Source organism: Orcinus orca, chromosome 4, assembly GCF_937001465.1.
Source record: "Orcinus orca chromosome 4, mOrcOrc1.1, whole genome shotgun sequence".
In the NCBI taxonomy this organism is placed as follows: Eukaryota; Metazoa; Chordata; class Mammalia; order Artiodactyla; family Delphinidae; genus Orcinus; species Orcinus orca.
The window spans coordinates 75,643,148-75,661,338 of record NC_064562.1 but is presented as its reverse complement, the minus strand read 5'-3'; positions in this window follow the sequence as shown (position 1 = coordinate 75,661,338).

Genomic DNA, 18,191 nt, shown 5'->3' with positions numbered 1-18,191 from the left:
GCACTGCTCAGCATCACCAAAGAGTATCTACCGCATATTGCTAGCCCAGGAAAAGATCAAAGTTCAAAGTACATTTTCTACTAAATGAATATCATTTTCACACCATCATGAGACTGAAAAATGGTAAACTGAACCATTGTTAAGTCGGGGGCTGTCTGTATTCTGTAATTGATTGTATATGAAAGACGTATGATGGGGGTCACTTTCCCCACTATTGGAGTGGTAGTTACTTGTAAGTAAGAAATAAAAAAGGGTTTGAATAATCCATGTGGAAATCAGTTGGACTTTGAGATATCAATATGAATACATTTTTAGTTGAATATAGAAAAAGATGGTGATGTGTATATTTATACGTGTGTGCACGTGCACAGGTTAGTATACACACATATATTTCCTTGCTCTAGAGCACCTGGAAGTAATGACAACCACTCGTAGAGTCCAGATCTTGATTTCTAATAGCAGTCTCCAATTAAAGGAAGCAGGGTTCCTTTAGAAGAATGGTTCTGGGACTGAGGCAGGAAATATTCAAGATGAGCCTGGAATATCTCGTAGTGACAGAAATTAAGACAGTACTCAGTAAACAAGAACAAAAGAGACAAAAACCCTACATGGGTTTTTGGGTACGTCAAAGGGACACAGAAGCCAAATGAACAACAAAATGAATAAAGTAGTATTGGATTATAACCCAAGGTGTAAAATAAGTATACGTGAGTCCATACTGATGGGTCATAATTGAATGAATGAATGAGGCAGAAGAAACAAACCTCACAAGCACAAAAAGAATTTCAAATAATTTGTGTGGATATTCTGTTCTCAGGGTGAAGGAGCATAATTATCCACTCCTTAAATTTGTGCACTGTGACTTCCTTTCAAAGTGTACAGTATGAAAGGCAAGAGGGTGTTGAGGGTAGGGGAGTAACTTTGCAGTGGAGAAATCTGAAAAATGCTATCTCAGCCAGGTGATCAAATTTAACACCTTCAGTAATATATCATCTTGACAGCATTTACTCCTGGTACATGATAAAACGGAACTTTAGCCTGTGATCTTCCTTTTAAAAACACATAACCCCAAACTAATAAGAAAAACATCAGAGCAATTCCAATGGAGGGAGAGTCTACAAAATATGTAACCAGTACTACTCGCAACTTCAGACACAATGAAAGTCTGAGGAACTATCACAGGAAGAAAGCCTAAGGAGACATAGAGACTAAATGTAATGTAGTGTCCTGAATGAAATCTTGGAACAGAAAAAGGAAATTAGGTAAAACTAAAGAAGTCTGAATAAAGCATGGACTTTGCTTAATATCTCAATATTGGGGCATTAGTTTTAAGAAGCGTAAATTAGTAACATAAGTTACATTTCTTATACAACATTACAATATACAACATTGCATATATTGATTGTTTATATATAGGGTACAATCATATATACAACATCAATAACAGGGGACATTGGGTTTGGGTTATATGATAACTCTATGTTATATTCACAACTTCTTTGTGAATTGAAAGCTCTTCTAAAATAAAACATTTATGTTGAAAAGTTCAACCACTGCATTATAGATTCTTTTGAATAATGTCAATACTTCATATGCAATAGAAAGCTGCTTAGCTAACAATATGTTTACATAATGTATACTGTTAACTATCCTTCACATTTCTCCGATACATTTCAACTGTTCTGGCCCTGAAAAAAGTGACATAGTAGAAAGCCATTTAAGTTGAATTCACTTATATTTTTATTGTAAAAGGTGTTTGTTATAAAGTGTTACATTATATGTATTTATTATTATTGATTCATATCCATGCCAGAGTAAATAAGTAAACACTCTGCCAAAAACATAAATTTTTATTCAGCTCTCTGCTGTGTCACTGTGATTTAGAAAAGATAAATGTAATTTTCTGCTTAAAAAGTATAGACTTTAAAAATCATATCAAAATAAAGTTAACGAAAGTCAAGCTTCTCTTGAATTTATTAATCTATTGCTATGTGTCACACTATCCTAAAATTTAGTGGTTTACACAACAATGAAAATGTTTCTCATGAATTCTGTTGCATTGGCTGAGTGACTGTAGTCAGCTGGAGAGTGGGCTGGAATAGAACATATAAGATGGACAGAGTCACACTGACGGATGGAACTGGCTGTTATTTGCTGTACCACTTGGCCTCTCATTTTCCATTAAGCTCCTCATTGCCTTCCATACATGGCCATCTCAGGGAAATGTTAAAGATGGCAAATGTGCAGGTGCCAAGGGGTCTCTTGTGGCCTAGACTGCAGAAATCACACAGTATTAGTTCCATCAGATTTAGCTGATTGAAGAAAATCAGAAGGCCTGCCGGCTGGATGGATCAGCAATGCCAAGTTACAAAGTGACATGCATACTGGGCTGAAAGGAATTTGTGGCCATTAAGCAATTTACCACACACATATACATTGGCATCAAGTGTACTGATACAGCACATGAGCAGGAGGATTCCTGTGGTGATGGGACTGTTTCTCATAGTTGTCACAATTTCGATCATCATCAATATCATCATTACCTCCATCAACTCTAATGTGTACTGAGATTTTCCTATGAGTAGGACATTCTTCTGAGCATGCCCTAATTAATTCATTTGAGCTTAACAAAAACTCTGCAACATATTGGCAATGTTACTGCACTGTAAACTGGTGCAATAGTATGCATGTTACGAAAATGGTTTTATTTTAATTAATTGATTGATTGATTGCATTTTCTACCATATACTCGAGACATAACTAGGGCAATTTAATCTCTCTGAGCTTTGGCATTTTAAACTGGTAAAATTAGATGGTTGCAATAAAAATTAAGGTCACTTCCAGTTCTGAATATTTATGAATGTATTTCTATTGATCAAGTATCATGGATCATATTTGCAAATATACTTATAACAACTGATGTTCTTATATTCATGGCCCTTCCCTTTTTTGTTCTCATTGTCAAAAAATATTTAAAATAATTTCATGAAATACTTCATATGTTTAAGTTTCATATTGGGAGAAGCTGAGCTGAAAGCAGAAAGTTTTCATGTGTATCATTTTTACATTAAAGAATTTCCAAATCAAATAACTTATGAAAAATTGGAAAATATTAGCCCTGTTAGTAGAACTTTGATCAGTTTCAACAGTGTTGTCTTCTCCACCCTCTTTTTCCATTCAGTCTTGCATGTTTTAACACATCAACCCCAATTTACTAGTAGTATTTACATAATAAATGAATTATTATTTATATTTTAATGGACTCAGCTATTTAACTATATTTTTGAAATAAATTTTGTTTCTTATAAACTGCTTTCAGTTAGACTTTTCTAGATTCTCCAATATTGTTAGCTCTACAGACATTCCAACAAGGTAAACATAATATTCCTCAATGAGAAGACTAGCCCAAGTCTCAGACTATATACGATTTTTCCAGGACTCCATGACTAATCAATTAGGTCTCTGACCTAATCAATTTAGGTCTCTCTGATTCAAAATAACCATTTTACATATAAGAAAGATGAAGTATTTTATATTAAGTTTTCAAATGAATGTTTACAAATACATTTCAAGCAATCATGTGTTTAAGCTGTAATTGTTACCTCTTAAATAAATGTAAATAGCATCTTCTAATAATTTGGCAATATTTCTAGATATTAGAATCCATTAAAAAAATGAGATATAAAGAGCAAGTAAATATTAATGTTGTTTGTTGTATCTTTCCAGTTTAAATGTTTCATGATCAGAAATCAGAGTAGATATCATTGTATGAAGACTATAGTGAAATATGATATAGAATACATATCAGCTATGTCTGTTTCTAACCTTGTTCAATACTGAATATTTAATAACCATATTTAAACATTTTAAAATTCCCTGAAGGTAAAATTCCTACCACTCTTATAGGTCAAATTATATAATTTATGTAATGTTTGTGGGTGAAGTAATGTTATGACTAACTTTTAAGAAAACTGTACAGTGATGAAGTAAGGAAGAGATATGGGGCAGAGATAAAACATGATTTGCTATGAATTGTTAAAAGTTGAAGCTGAGAGCTGAGTACAATAGGGGAATTATGCTCTAGCTCTACTTTTGTAAGTACTTGAATACTTTAATAAAAAAAGAGGATGTGTTTAGTCCTTGTGCATGGCATGTCAATTTAATGTCTTTACTACAGATCAATAAAAAGTTAATTTAATTCCTTAATTGGAACTTGAGTTATACACACTGATTTATGACCAAATATTGATATTTAACTTATCTCCTGAAGTCATATAAAAAATGAAAATCAAGGCAGTCTTAGCTATCTTGTCATTGCCTCCTGGAATGTCTCCTCCTCCTGATCATCTAATTCTGATATCACTGATTACTATTTTCTTAGTCCATATCCTGTGTATAAATCTGACTGTACCCCTAGGAGCTAAGGGAATAATCTTTGATGGATGATAATCAAGTCATTCCATTTTTGGGGCTACAGAGATAGGCTCAGCTATTGGTGTGTGCCTAATTCAGGGCAATCAAGAGGGAAGGAATATGTGTAAGCCATCAGATCCTCCCTTATGTTGTGAACTGGATACTGTGATGATTTAAATCGGGACTTGTGGGTAAAAAATGCAAACTTGGGAAAAGATTCTAGTGACCATTTGAGTCATGAAAAAACCCACACCTGAAGCTATATCCACCCCTATACTATTATATGAGGCAGTAAATTATTTTTTATGCATATGCGCATTTGGATAAGGAATCATTTCCCTTGCAATAGAACAAATCCCAACTAATAATGTACACGTTAAAAATGTGCTATAAAAGGATAACTTTTCAATTGTCATGAAGACCAGGACTTGTGAAAACATAAAATTTAATCATGAACAAATATTAGGTGAAAATGTTTTTTAATACATTAAAATTTTTCAGGACCTTAGACATAAATTTGTTTATTCAAGATCTATAGATGTATATTTGTTGACCTTTAAGTCACATATATTGTATATTTCTGTAGAAAAGTGAATTTATAAAGTGAAAATTAATCTTAGTTTTTGTCCAAAGAAACCTCTGCATTACTAATGAAATGAGAATACCAAAAGTAAAGAAAAAAAATCGTTAAATATTTTTATAAGTGACTTGACAAAATGAGTTAATCAATTTTTCTGATTATTTATTGTTACCTAATGTTATTTCCATTCTTATTTGATGGACAGATAACAGTATGCATTTGATTTTAAAAAGTAAATAAGGATTTTAGGTTTTCTACAGTATGCTTGATAGTTATATAGCAAGTAGTTCAGAGTTAATAGTGCAGTATAACCAATATTATGAAGATTTTCTCTTTCTTATAATTTTTGGAATGTTAATAGTGATAAAAAATATTTTGAAAATATTCATTGGTCAAAATTAATACTGGATTTGGAAGAGTTGCAAAAATATCTATAAAATATATTATTTTTCTATGAGTATTATCTCTATATTTTATCTAATCCTGTCTATACATAAATCCCCTTGGAAGTAAAACTAATATAAGCAAATGTTTATATAAATATTATACTTAAATGAAACTATATACATTGCGTAGATCCAAAAGCACATTCACAACTAAAATTGGTAATGGGAATTAAAGTTATTTCAACTGAACTTTGAAGAAATAATTTTACCTCAATTTACTTATAGAAACAATTCTTTGAATAGTTTTTCAGTTGTCTCTTTTGGTATGTCACTTCTAAGACTGTATAATTTTTACAAAACATACAAAAATTTAGAGTTAAATTAAACCAAAATTAGCTAAAAATTAGCTAAAAATGAGTAAGGAAATAGAGAAATTCAAGATAGAAGTGTAATTTAATAAAAGTAAAAACTGAATTTCTAAAATATATCAAAGTCTTCTTCAAAATACATTTTTACTCAATACTATAGAAGTATAATATTTAACTTGGTTAACAGTTACCTATTAAATTATTGTGTTTATATTAAGACCAAGTCAGATTTGTCATTCTTAATTTCCCATGAATTTTGCTATGGAAATTGTTGAATTCCCCAAGGTTTTTGCAACATATTTGTTGAAAGGTTAAATGAATGACGCCATGTTATAACAAAATTTTGACAACTGAATTAGTTTAACAGCAACATAAAAAGATGACTCCTGAAACGTTAAGTTAGTAGCTTTAAGAGGAATAATAATAACCCAATAAAATATAGGCGTACTTCTGATCATTTACTACAAGGAGGGTCGAAACTCTGATGATTGTACTTTTTCCTATTGTGTTGTTCCTTTGGAATAGGATAAGTACTGTCTTCCAAGTATGTGTTTTTAAATAACCAGTATGGTGACCATTCTGTTCTCCTGATATGATGGGGTAATTCTTTAGATTGTGAATATACATGTGTGTATGTATATATATTTGTATATATGTGTGTATATATTTATATATTTTTAGGAAAAAAATACAGTTATGAAGAAACCATATATTTTCATATTATATTTAGTCAGCTTAGTGAGTCCAGAAAAGTATCACCTAATGATTGCCCCCATAAGTTTATAAGATTTTGGAAAAGGTATATAACCATGAGCAGGTCAGGTTTTTGCATTCAACAATACTCTTTATCATATTTTGGGTATAAAGTGAAAAATCAGTAAAATTCCCTTTTTGTTTTATTTCAGTCTGTTAAGGCCTAAAAAGATGTATAAGGGCCATGTGCATGTGTGTGTGTGTTTGTGTATGAGTATGTGTAGTTAATTTCATGTAACAAAAACTTGAATGTTTCCCCATGTAGATTCCCTGATATGAAAATGCAAACCTGTAAAATTCAATCCAGTTTGTACGGTTTTATGTAATCAGATACTACTTCATTTCTTCATTCCTTCCTAATTACTATAGTTTTCAATATTAAATTTATATTAAGTGAGGATGTATTTATGGTAGCATATTTAGGGACAGTATGAATTTAAAGTTAACTTTAAGACAATTGATCATCACAAGTTTAAGACTATTTTTCTAACTTTACATAATAACGTTGATTAAAGAAAAGGAAACCAAGAGGTATAACCAATCTAAAAGCAACCAAATCAATAAAGATCGATGGGCTTGTTTCATTTAACAAAATGGGATTTCATGCACAATGGACCCGTTAATTCATTTCCTATATAAAGCCTGTGGTCTACTACCTTATGAAACGGATGCAAGCATTATCATTTTTGCATATATGGATGGGATACATGAAAACACAGTCTACATACAAATCTATGTTTTAAACACTAAACATTTTCTATACTTTTTATTATATATTACAAATATATATATATATTTTAAACATTTTCATAATTTGTCTTAATTCCTGTCAGCTTTCAATATCCCTGTAAAATATCATGTATTTAATATCATTATAATTTAATAGAATTAAATATATAATAAATCAAGAAGTTAACAGGCCAAGAAATACTAATATGTATGGATTATTAAAAACAAAAGTGTTTTAGTACTATGATGGAATCTTTATACTGATACCATGTAATACAATCAGCCCATGACAGACAAAATAATAGAACAGTGGTGATTCTTAAATGATTAAACAGTATTACCCCCACTTCCTGCAGGACAGGTAGGATAAAAATTTAAAACACTGCCTAGGAAAATATTATGACAGTCAACATATTTCTTAGTTATTCATCACCTACTCCAAGCAGTCCAAGAGAGTTTTAACTATCCATGTATTCTCATAATATCAAAAAGGATGATAAGTGGACAGAAATAACAATCAGTTCAGGGAATTCAGACCCATAGCACACAAGTTAAAAAAAAGAATTCACAATGAGGAAAATAAAAATCTCCTATGATCTGATCCTTCCTTTCTCCATTCACTTCATCCCCTCCCTTCTTCCTTTCTGGTAATCATTTAAATTATGTACTGAATCTACTTCCAACTAAGTGCTGGGAATAACATAACAAACAAGAGGCATGATTCTACCCTTATGGAGGGTATATTATACTGGCACATAGAAAAGTAATGGATAAGTATACAATCTTTAGTAAGTCCTATGACCAACCTATTATAATATAATAAGGAAACTTATGTAGGCAGTTTAATTTAGATTTTGAGACTAGAGAACACTTTTTGAATGAAAACTAGACAAAAGATGAGAACTGAATAACTTGGTAAATAGAGGAAAAAGTATTCCAGATGCAGAAAATAGTATGAACAAAGCCTAACTTCAAGGGGTAATTCTCTTAATATGTGATAGACTTCTAAATATATATTATAATGCTAATAAATTTCACTTACAATTTTACCTGAACATTTCCCCATTTTATAAACTTGCCCCTTCCATATTTAATAACTGTTTAATGATAATAATTACAGTAGTGATTCACACTGAGTTCTTAATATGTGCCCAGAATTGTTCTATGTTCTTAATACACAAATCTTTGACATAAGTTTGAGTATCATCTCATTTTATAAATGTATTTTTATTAAGAAAATAGTTAATATTAATAAAAACTTAACTGTGTGTATTGCTGGCCCATTACCTATTTATGAATACTATTTATTTTTACTTTAGAAGTATCAAATTTTTGTAAAATATTTTACAAATTTATTCTGTTTTTTCATTTTGTCACTGAAATTACCAAAATTCAGTGAACTCTGAAAATAATTGCCTGAAGTACAAGTGTAAAAGTAGATAGAGAAAATTTCCAGAAAAAGAGATATAAAATATAGAATTAGCATCAATATGTGAATAATAAGAGGGAAAAATTAATAAGAGGGAAAAATTAAAATGGGAAAGCTGAGCTGTTTTATAAAAAGGGATTTAGATTTGAATAATCTAAGGACATATAAGTGACATTAGACTGAAATCACCCCTGGCTTGACAAACAAATGAAACTAAGAACACCTCATTCCTCAAAACATCATACTGTCATGAAAACAATCAATAAAAGAAAATTATGAGCATTTTCAGAAATAAATAATAGGCTGTTAAGAAATAGAAATAAGGTGACATTCTCAATTGTAATCCTAGATAAAACACAATAAGTTGTTTTTACAGCATTAACCAATAAGAACTTTCAAATTAGATACAAACACATTGGCATTCAACTGAATCAACAACAAAAAGAATCTCAGAAACACATGACCTTCAGGATATGTGCCAAAGCCCCACTTGAAAAAAAAAATTATTTTGAATAAAGAATTTGAATACAAAAAACAAATCCAGAAAGTTCTGTAAAAAAAGTTTATAAAGCAAGGGTGGTCAAATACTTTTGTAAATCTTTCTTTAACAAAACAAACAAAGCATCTTTTGTTTTTTAAAAAGAAATTTACAAAAAGCACATGAAATGTTGCTCAACATCACTAATTTATTAGAGCAATGCAAAACAAAACTACAATGAGGTATCACCTCACACCAGTCAGAATGGCCATCATCAAAAGATCTACAAATAAATGCTAGAGAAGGTGTGGAGAAAAGGGAAGCTTCCTACACTGTTGTTGGGAATGTAAATTGGTACAGCCACTATGGAAAACAGTATGGAGAGCAGTATAGCTCTATATAAAAAAAAAAACTAAAAATAGAGCTACCATATGATCCAGCAATCCCACTCCTGGGCATATATCTGGAGAAAACCATAATTTGAAAAGATACATGCACACAAATATTCATTGCAACACTATTTACAATAGCTAGGACATGGAAGCAACCTAAATGTCCATTGACAGATGAATGGATAAGGAAGATGTGGTACATATATATATAATAGAATATTACTCAGCCATAAAAAAGAATGAAATAATGCCATTTGTAGCAACATGGATGGACCTAGAGATTGTCATACTGAGTGAAGTAAGTTAGATAGAGAAAGACAAATATCATATGATATTGCTTATATGTGGAATCTAAAAAATGGTACAAATGAACTTATTTACAAAACGGAAACAGAGTCATAGATGGAGAAAACAAACTTATAGTTACCAAGGGGGAAAGGGTGGGGGAAGGATACATTGGGAGACCAGGACTGACATATATACACTACTATATATAAAATAGATAACTAATAAAAACCTACTGTATAGCACAGGAAACTCTACTCAATACTCTGTAATGACCTATATGGGAAAATAATCTAAAAAAGAGTGGATATGTTTATATGTATAAATGAATCACTTTACTGTACAGCAGAAACTAATGTAATATTGTAAATCAACTATACTCCAATAAAAATTCATTAATTTTTTTAAAAAATAAAATAAAAATAAACAAACAAAAAACCCTAATAACAAAAATTTACAAAAGAGGAAAATAGAATTAAAAAAAGAAAGTATAGCCATAATTTTTAATAAAATTCTACACAATATGAACATGATGAGTTTGGGTTGGTAGAATATATACGCTCTAGGTATTGCAAGGGAAGGCAGGGGTTTTGCAGTCATACAGAAATGTATGCACATATATGTATATATTTACTACCATTAGCTGCGTGACCTTAAGTAAGCCGAACAGGGATTCAAAAGTGATGAATCTTCTTCAGCTGTTGCTCAGTTCCAGCCCATACTTGTTTTGAGTGATGAAGCTAGACCTTCCACTTTTTCAATCATACCAAAAATTCAGGGTTTTTTGGTGTAAAATCTCCTCATTTTTACATCTGGATAAGTAATATATTTGATTAATACTGAATAGGCCAATAGAAACATAGTTGTGGGCTAGATCCAAGAGTTTTAAGGTTCTACTTAGATTGTTTCTTAGCTAACCATTACATGGAATAAGGAGAACTCATAGGATATACCCATAAAGCAATAGTATTATTCCCTTTCCACACCTGCTCAAATGCTTTTAGGAGGCTAGTACTTCCTCTAAACTTGAATAAAGCCCTAGAATTGGGTCTTATCTTTTCCTGTCATTCTCTGATAATAAAAGCACTACAGCCTTTTTAGTCCCTAGGAAAGTAGTCTTGCAAAAATAATCAATGCTATATATTTTATGTAAAGTTGAGTATTTTTATCCTCCTCACAGTTTGGCTTGCTTAACTAAACTGCTTCTAAAATCTCCATGTGTAATAATGTTTGCAAAGTGTGCCACAATATTTTCCCTCTGTATCCATACTCCTCATAGACCATAGGTTACACTTGTGAACTGCTTTGGGCAATAGGACAGTATGCTATGCAAATAAAGAGTTAAAAGTAGTTGTGCATTGAGGCTTACCCTCTTTTGGCTGCTTTTGGAAACACTGTAACCATCTCCATGTGAATGTGTCAGGAATAACCTGCTGGATAATGAGAGATATTATGGCAAAGTCATCGTTTGTCTTGGCTGACTTCAAGCCAACTGCCAACCATGTAAGACTGGCTATCCTAGATCATCCAGTCCTAGCCAAGCTACCAACTGAACTCTAATATTAGCCATGCCAGCTCACACAAGGAAAACTACCAAGCTTACACTTCAGTTCATGAGAAATCAATGTTTATTGTTTTAACCCACTAAGTTGTAGGGTGGTTATACACCAAGAGCCTACTGATACTCTCCAAAGTTAAGATTGTAGTCAAGTGCAAATATAAAAAGCACAAAAGTTCTTACTAGGCAAATGTTGAAGGCTTACCCTTTTCCTCCTGCTTCCTTTAGTGGGCTCCCTGATAGATTCCTCCTACTGCAACTCTCATGATGTTAGATAGTATTTCTCCTTACAACGACTGTTTAATACCTCTACCCCTACTGCCATCTCGTTAATTTTTCTGCATCTGAGAGGCCATTTCCATATTCATTCTGCCAATCTGTTTTGCCTCTGGCACAGACTTCTTGGCCAGCATCTTTTAAAAACAATCTTCAGCCATTAGTCTAACCATAGATTCCAGGACTAGTCCCTGAAAATCATGCACCTTTGGAGTAAGTGTATGGAGGTATGTAATTATTTCCCAAACATGACCAAAGCCAGGCAGCCTCAAGCCACTTCAGCCTACCTTGGATACTTTTTTTTACAATTGACAGTTTAAAACCAATTCAATGTGTCCCAAAATTACAAGGGATAAATATAACATCTCTAAGTAGTTTCTTCTTCTTAGATCAAGGTTAGAGGAAAGAAGTATATCATTCAAGATGAGGGAATGGGGCTTCCCTGGTGGCGCAGTGGTTGAGAGTCTGCCTGCCAATGCAGGGGACACGGGTTCGTGCCCCGGTCCGGGAGGATCCCACATGCCACGGAGCGGCTGGGCCCGTGAGCCATGGCCGCTGAGCCTGTGCGTCCGGAGCCTGTGCTCCACAACGGGAGAGGCCACAACAGTGAGAGGCCCACGTACCGCAAAAAAAAAAAAAAAAAAAAAAAAAGATGAGGGAATGGAGCACAGTAGAAACTGTCAAAATAAATCTGCCACAATGTTACCACTGCCCTTCCTATTTTCAACCATGTTATACCCCTGATGTGAGGGTAGGAGTTGTCAAACCAGATTTTGAATATGTTCTTTTCCTCTCCTGCATAGAAAATCTAGCACCTCAATTTATTATCATGTGGTCTCCAAACCTGAGAAAGAGAGAACTGTATTTTAAAATTCTGTTATATCCTAAAAGCTTATCCACTAATTGGCAAAACTCATATCTTTTGGCTTAAACATGTGTACAAATCATCTACCTCAAATCAAAATACTATATTGAAAAAAAAAATCAATGAGTGTATAATTGTCAGCGTCCAATGCATGGTTCATAATTATCACTTTAAGATTTCCCATATGTTTTGCTATAACGTTTTTGGAAAGTTTGACATAATTAAAATTTCAAACACAACTACTATATTTACAAATTAATAAACATCAGCTTATGTGTGAGATTATCAATTGTAACCACAAGTAAAATATACTAAGTTTTTTTCAGTCATCTGCAATTGACCTGAAAATGCAATTACCCTCTTGGAGATTATGTTATCAGGGAGAAAGGGCTTGATCATTGAGGCCAGGAACGCTTATCTCGCATTCTGTTTCTCAGTCATTAACTGTGCCATTTTAGCCGAGTCACTTTAAGGGATTATCATAAAGATTAAAAATAACATATAGATTATGTTACACAATTTTCCTCCACCTCTGTTATCCAGAAGTAAAATATGGAATGTGAATGATCAGCTTCCCAGTTCAAACTTAGAAGCGGTTTTCTCTGAACTGTGCAAAAATCCCCACTGTGAGAACTGCTCTGCTGTCTCTCTGGGATGGAAAGCATATAGAACAGAGATCCTACCCAAGCCCTTATGATGGGGCCCCCAAGGTAAGCTATCCTGTGCTTCGAAGAGAATGAGCTTTTGACTACCAATGGCTGGGGGAGTTGGCCAAAGCCTTACCTGTCCCAAGAACTCCATATCAAAGCCATAATCTTAGCCTCATCATGATACAACAAACCTACAAGACCCGTACTTGAAAATAAGCCATAAAACCCCTTCAGGATTAAATAACTCATTGACTTCTTTGTCATTACACCACTAATCTCCATATTACAGAAAGTACCAACCATAGAAGGCATTTCTTAAACTACTATTTGCAGATTACTCCAAGAAACATTACTACTTAAATGCAAAAAACTTGCAAACATAGTTTATAACTATATTGATAAAGTAATGACTATGAAAGTTAGGATTTTAAGTAAATTGAACTGGGAACAATATGAATAAATTTTGTTTTATGAGCTCTTTGATTGAAAGAGTCAGGTATAAGTGTAATCTTATTTAGCAGGTTGTTACAGCTGTTAGTGTGGAAATAGGTTTCTGGCCAAATGGATAGCTTTATTATTGATAAATTTGTTTAACTCTTACTTATTTTAAGGTGCCCAGATGCTCTAGCAATACATGGTAAAATATACTTTAGATGGATAAATACATGAAACCTAATGCAATAAGCTGCATACGCAAGAAATAATTAAACCAGAACAAGTGCTATAGCAGATAAATCAATGCAGGTACAGCACTTAATTTGTGAGACAAATGGTTGTGGTCAACAGAGTCAAAAAGTGCAGAAAGCTACCATAATAATAACAGGGAACAATTCCCCTGCCATATATCCACACAAGCAGCAGACCAGACACAAGAAAGTGCTTTCTAAAGAATTTCTGCCTAAAGTGAAATTGGGCATTTGAATATTTAGATGTAACCTCATCTGAATTTCAACGTATAAAATTGTTAGTTGTACAAAGAATAAGAATGAATTCCTTAGACACACCTAGGTTCATTGCTGCATTCTACACTGTGATAGTACTTTTCTAAATTTCATTTTAGTCATCTCTAAGACAGGAAGAATCTTGGACTGAAACAAATCTATTGAATAATGATAATCTAATGATAAACAAATGAATAATACAGAATTTAAATATTTGAATTTTTAAAAAAGAATAACTATTTAATAATAAATGAGGAAAGTACTGGATCATTTTTAGTAACATACATGAAAAGCTTGTACTTCAGATTTTAAATAATTTTGCATCATTATGTACATGATGCAAATGTTTAGAGCAGATATTCTGTAATAAAAGTTTGATTTTAAAATACATATTACTTTTAAAATACTTCATCTGATAAATTACTGTGCTTGTTAGAACTGTGGCTATAAAGATTTTAATACATTTTTAAGCCTGAAATTTATTTTCCAACCACAATGGATAATTATTTTTTTTTAGAACTATGTTATTGGTATTTTATGTAAGCAAATATTTTATCCAGTGAAGAGTTAGTAAAGGAACACTCCACTTTCAAGTCTGTTTTAAGTTGTATTTTTTTAATAAAAAAATACTGTATCATACTATAGTCCTAAAGGACAATGACTAGTTTGCCACATAGAATTAAAAAAAAAAAAACATAATTTTCATTTTAGGCTGAGATGCACTAGCATAAATGGAAAACTCCTGGGACCACAGCCTTAGGGAGCCCAACACTTTCATGGGTTTTATTTTGAGGAACTGCATCAGGTTTTCACAGTAAAGAGTTGACAAAGATCACCTATGGCTCTGATGGGAGAGAGGAACAATAATCATTGTGAAATAGAACCAGAGCACATTTCATAAGAAAAGTCCTTCTCTCTAAGGGTGAAGGCTTTAGCAGAGTCTTATCCCACCTGGGTAAAAGGCGATCCTCCTACCGCACCACTTCCTGTATCACCTAAAGTGGGGAAAGGGGGCTAAAAAAGTCTTGTAAAGGTCACATGCCAGGTCCCCTGAAATAATTAGATTTAATTATGATTATAGAATGCTTACCCTCCTCTCCACTATCAAACAAACAAGGCTCTAGCATAGTAATAGTGGATCACAGCTAAAAGAACTTTATTCATAATTTTGGAAACAAGCACTTAGAAAAACCCAAAGTCAATAGGGGAAAACAAATGAAAATTACACTAGAGGAATTTGAAGTCTTTGGTATATATAACTACAGCAAACATTAAACACAGGTCAAATTCTAGCCAGATTAACTTAAAATTTTAACTAAAGCCCAGTTCCTATTATCCAATATATCATGCCCAGATTTCAACAAAACACTACAAGGCATGCTAAAGGACAAGCAAAATAATGGTCTGAAGAGACCAGGCAAGCATCAGACCAGATTCATGAGACAAATGGTGGAATTTTCAGACACAAAATTTAAAATAACCCTGATTAACATGTTGAGGGCTCAAATGGAAAAAGTAGACAACATACAAGAACATATGGGCTGAAAGGAGAAAGATGAAAATTCTAAGAATTTAAAGGAAATAGTAGAGAAAAAAGTATCAGAAACCAAAGAACGCCTTTGATGGGCTCATCAGTTCACCAGAAACTAATGAGGAAATAATCAGTGAGCTTGAATACAGACTCATAGAAACTTACCAAACTAATGAAATTCGAAGTGCTAAAAAATGATAAAGAAGGCGGAGGATGAGGAAGAAGAAGAGAGAGAAACAGAAGGGAACATCCAAACATCCAAGAACTACAGAACATCAAGAACTACTATTTACAGGGCAAATTTTAATGTGTAATATATATGTAACTGGAATATTAGGGGAGAAGACAGAAATGAGAAGAAATATTTGAATAATGGCCCAGAAATTTCCAAAATAGACAGAAAATAAACCAGAGATCCAGGAAGCTCAGAGAACATCAAGCAGGATAAATACCAAAAGGCACACCCAGGCATATCATATTCAAACCAGAATACCAAAGACAAAGAGGAAATTTTTTAAAAATGAAATAACTTTAGGACAATAAGAACAAGAATTATATCGAACTTCTTATCAGAAACCATGCAAACAAGAAGAAAGTAAAAATTTTAAACATTAAAGAAAAAACTTTTAATTTTTTCCACTGTATCTTATTTAAACTCTTATCCTTGGCAAAAACAATTCTTTCATCATTTAAGAGAAAACAGACATATGAACTGAAAACAGAAATACAAATATGTGAGAATAAAGTTAATTTTTTCTATTCATTGTTTTTCCTTTTTTAATCTGTCCTTTGTTAAATTTCTGTCTCTTTTTTCTGCTAAGCAGAGGTACACTGGCAATCTACTCAAGGAAGAAGAATCTTAATACAGCTTTTGGTACATATTCTTTCAAAACTTCATTGAAGAAATGTCATCACAAAAAAGAAAAAAAAAAACCTGGCCTCTTTATGTTTTGGATAAAGAAGCTATTCCACATTTTAGCATCCTGTCCTCCCTCCAAAGAATTGTTGATTTGAACTTTAGCAGTAAATGGCATTCTAATCTTGTTGCCATAGATATATTAGAGCTTTTGGCAGGTTACTGCTTTGTGTTAGGTTCTGTCACTGAGGAAAATGTTCTTGTCTGGGGAAGAAAATACCTGCCAGGAGCAGACAGGGGCTTAACATGGTGTCAGCATTGTGGAAAAATCAACATTTCTCTGTAGTTCACTGCAAGACTAACGAAAATGAAAGGCAAGTCTAATAGAGGCAAAAGGAGGGCTGGGTTCATGAACTAAATTAATTCTCTTGTGTATTATATTTGTTAGGCCTGCCATAACAAACTACCACAGATTGGGTGGTATAAACAATAGTAGTTTATTGTCTAACAGTTCTGGAGTCCAAGATCAAGGCGTCATCAGGGTTTGTTCCTTCTTAGAGCTGTCAAAGAATCTGTTCCAAGCCTCTCTCCTTGGCTTGTAGATGGCCATCTTTTCCTTATGTCTTCCAATTATCTTCCCTCTATACTTTTCTCTGTGTCCAAATTTCCCCTCCATAAGGACACTAGTCATATTGTAATGAGGGCCCACCCTAACAACCTCACTTTAGATTAATTACCTCTGTAAAACCCCTATCTCCAAATAAGGTCACATTTTTAGGTACTAGGGGTTATGCATTCAACATATGAATTGGTGGGAACATGACTCAATTCGCAGCACTCTGAAACATGGATAGTTATTTTATCCAGAGTTTCCTCAAGCTGGTCACTCTTACCAATATATTCAAGTTATGTATGAGATTTAAGTAATTAGCCAAGAAAATTACAGTTAATAATTTATTAAAGATCTGTGAAAAGAAAAATATTGGTCAAAATTGTAACCCTACTTTGGTTAATGGAACATCTGGAAGCACTTTTAATTTTGAATTTAAAGGCAAATCTTATGGGATGGCCTGTTTTATCTTTTGCCCTAAATCTGCAGTTCAGTACACTCTCAATCAGGATAATATTTTTGCTATGGATTGGGCTACAAGGAGAACATACAGCTGTTAGGCTTGTTTTGAAACAATTACAAAAGGTAATGTAATTCCAACTGACCTCTGTGAATCACTAAAATCATTTTGTTTAATATTGTAATAAAGGACTCTCATTTTCAGACAAAAAGAACTGGGTTTTTCCCTCCTTCCTGAAATAACTAAAATATCAGCTATGGAAAAAATGGAAAATATTTCTCAGGGCATTGAAGCAATGTAGAATATTTTTCCCTTGAGAAATGGATCACATGAAAAGATATTCAACATTATTACTCATTAGGGAAATAAAAATCAAAACCACAGTAAAATATCACTTTACGTCCACTAGGGTGGCATAAATCAAAAAGACAGACAATAACAAGTATTGACAAGGATATGGAAAATTTAAAACCCTTAAGCGTTGATGATGGAAATGTAAAATGCTACAGCCACTTTGGAAAATAGTTTGGCAGTTCCTCAAATGTTAAACATACAGTTATTATATTACCCAGCAATTCTGCTCCTAGGTATCTACCAAGAAATTAAAACATACATCCACATAAAACCTATA